The 3,214-nt window shown below is 44.7% G+C and overlaps 1 non-coding gene across 1 annotated transcript; it reads left to right on the top strand.

The window, feature by feature from the left end:
• The first annotated feature begins 2,356 nt into the window (after positions 1–2,356).
• LOC139432581 (5S ribosomal RNA) lies at positions 2,357–2,475 on the top strand. Its single transcript, XR_011642322.1, has one exon. It is a non-coding gene; the product is annotated as a 5S ribosomal RNA (ribosomal RNA).
• The last annotated feature ends 739 nt before the right edge of the window (positions 2,476–3,214 follow it).

Here is a 3,214-nt window from a genome sequence, read left to right as displayed (position 1 = left end):
AACGTGTCGGGTCGGCTAGAACGTACATTTAGCAAATTCTAAAAGAAGACCTCTAACGCCGCCGTTCCGTATATATCAGCACTCACTTTAGCACTCGAAACGACGACGGGAGAAAACTGACCAACGCCTGCACAAAAATCTGGGAAACGCTAGCGACGGTTAGAGGATTCAGCACACACAATTGCACTTCTATACTTCCGTTGAAAAACGTAAAATAAACCTCTAAAATACGCAGCGAAACCCTAACAGCACTCACTTCAGCACATATTGCAACGCGTCGGGTCGTTAGAACGTACATATCGCATCTCGCCGGCGGAGACCGATCCTGACGGACCGACCTCCTATAGTTACCACGGAACCATGGTCTGTCGTTATGTCGTTCGGTTCGGGCGCTGTGAGCGCGCGCTGCATCGCCCGCTCGCACGCTAGAGCGGTCGGGCCCCGTAAAATCCTTAACGGCGGATGTAACTTTTACGACGGGCGATATAAATAAATTTTTTCCTACTTTTGATAAAACAATTAGCCGGACTGCATTAAATGTCGGTACTATTCAGTGGGATACCCGGTTAGCCGGATTGCATTAAAAGTCGGTACTATTCAGTGGGATACGCGGTTGGCCGGATTGCATTAAAAGTCGGTACTATTCAGTGGGAAATGAAAAAATTAAATTTCTAAAATACTTTAACGTCGAACTGATACCCGGTTAGCCGGATTGCATTGAAAGTCGGTACTATTCAGTGGGAAATAGAAAAAATTAAATTTCTAAAATAGTTTAACTTCTGGATGGTACGAGTTCGTATGCGAACGGAAAACGGCTCCGGAGTCTCGTCGCTTCGATTTGCCGTGATGTGCATTGAGTTGCAACGCAGGTCGACAATGTGCCGCACAGTGTGACACAGTTCCACGCAGTTCCACGCATTGCTGCTCGGGTACGAACGTGCGATGCATCGGTCGGTCGTTCCGATTCCTCGATGAGCATTGCGTTGCAGTGAGTTGCCTCGATTTGCAGTGATGTGCAATGAGTTGCAGCGCAAACTGTTAGCCGGACTGCATTAAAAGTCTGTACTATTCAGTGGGATACGCGGTCGGACGGACTGCATTAAAAGTCTGTACTATTCAGTGGGATACGCGGTCGGACGGACTGCATTGAAAGTCTGTACTATTCAGTGGGATACGCGGTCGGACGGACTGCATTAAAAGTCTGTACTATTCAGTGGGATACGCGGTCGGACGGACTGCATTGAAAGTCTGTACTATTCAGTGGGATACGCGGTCGGACGGACTGCATTAAAAGTCTGTACTATTCAGTGGGATACGCGGTCGGACGGACTGCATTGAAAGTCTGTACTATTCAGTGGGATACGCGGTCGGACGGACTGCATTAAAAGTCTGTACTATTCAGTGGGATACGCGGTCGGACGGACTGCATTAAAAGTCTGTACTATTCAGTGGGATACGCGGTCGGACGGACTGCATTGAAAGTCTGTACTATTCAGTGGGATACGCGGTCGGACGGACTGCATTGAAAGTCTGTACTATTCAGTGGGATACGCGGTCGGACGGACTGCATTAAAAGTCTGTACTATTCAGTGGGATACGCGGTCGGACGGACTGCATTAAAAGTCTGTACTATTCAGTGGGATACGCGGTCGGACGGACTGCATTGAAAGTCTGTACTATTCAGTGGGATACGCGGTCGGACGGACTGCATTGAAAGTCTGTACTATTCAGTGGGATACGCGGTCGGACGGACTGCATTGAAAGTCTGTACTATTCAGTGGGATACGCGGTCGGACGGACTGCATTGAAAGTCTGTACTATTCAGTGGGATACGCGGTCGGACGGACTGCATTAAAAGTCTGTACTATTCAGTGGGATACGCGGTCGGACGGACTGCATTGAAAGTCGGTACTATTCAGTGGGAAATAGAAAAAAAAAAATTTAATTTCTAAAATAGTTCAACTTCTCGATGGTACGAGTTCGTATGGGAACGGGAAACGGGTCCGGCGTCTCATCGCTTCGATTTGCCGTGATGTGCATTGAGTTGCAGCGCAGGTCGACAATGTACCGCGCAGTGTGACACAGTTCCACGCATTGTTACTCGGGTACGTACGTGCGTTGCAATCGGTCGGCCCGGGTTATCGATGTGCATTACGTAGCAGTGCGCTGCTTCGACTTGTCGTGACGTACAATGAGTTGCACCGCGGGTCTAAAATGTGCCGCACAGTTCCACGCATTGCTGCTCAGGTACGAACGTGCGGTGCATCGGTCGGACCGGGTTTTCGATGTGCATTGCGTTGCAGTGAGTTGCTTCGACTTGCGGACAAACGTAAGCCGCAGTAAAGCATTAACTATAGGCAACGGCCATACCACATTGAACGTACCGGTTCTCGTCCGATCACCGAAGTTAAGCAATGTCGGGCGCGGTTAGTACTTGGATGGGTGACCGCTTGGGAACACCGCGTGCCGTTGCCTTTTTTGTGTTATTTCTTTCGATAATTTATAACATAAATATAATAGCAGTTTTTACCGTTTCAATCGTAAATTTAAGGATAACTTTACTTACTTATACCGTTTTCGCTTATTACCTTTCGATTCGACACCTTTGTTGTAAATTCGTTTGTTTTCCGTGAGATTGTTTATGTATTTTATTATTTTATATTGTTAGTTTTAGGCTGTTATGGACGGAGAGGGCCAAATAAAATATGTAGCGGTAAAATATTATTTAACATACCGTTTTTGTTTTTAAATTTTATTACAAATCAAAATATATTTATTTTAATAAATACATGTTGTTCCCAAAATCCCAAAATATCACCAACAGTAATAATAATAATAATTCACTTTATTTCGCAACAAAGATCAATTACAGGACAATATTACAAGAAAATAGTAAATACATGCTATAAAAGAAATATAATTCACATAAAATCTCCTACCGTATTATTCGTTGTTAGTTAGTATATCCAGTAACAAGAGAACAAAATGCTAAACGGAGTCGTGGCGAAATTCAGAAACTATCGTAAGAATACGAATACTAAAGATACCAGTCATAATCAACGGAAAGGTCACGAAGGAACGGTCGACCCAGGTATCAAACGTGAGACGAAATCAACCATCATCGAAGAACGCAGAAAAGAAAAAAAGTAAACGACAAAAAAAAGGAAAAAAAAATTTTTTTTTCCAAGTTCCTACTATTCAGTGGGAATGTAAA

This window comes from Onthophagus taurus, unplaced genomic scaffold, assembly GCF_036711975.1.
Source record: "Onthophagus taurus isolate NC unplaced genomic scaffold, IU_Otau_3.0 ScKx7SY_31, whole genome shotgun sequence".
Classification (NCBI taxonomy): domain Eukaryota; kingdom Metazoa; phylum Arthropoda; class Insecta; order Coleoptera; family Scarabaeidae; genus Onthophagus; species Onthophagus taurus.
This window is presented reverse-complemented; position numbering and strand designations above follow the sequence as displayed.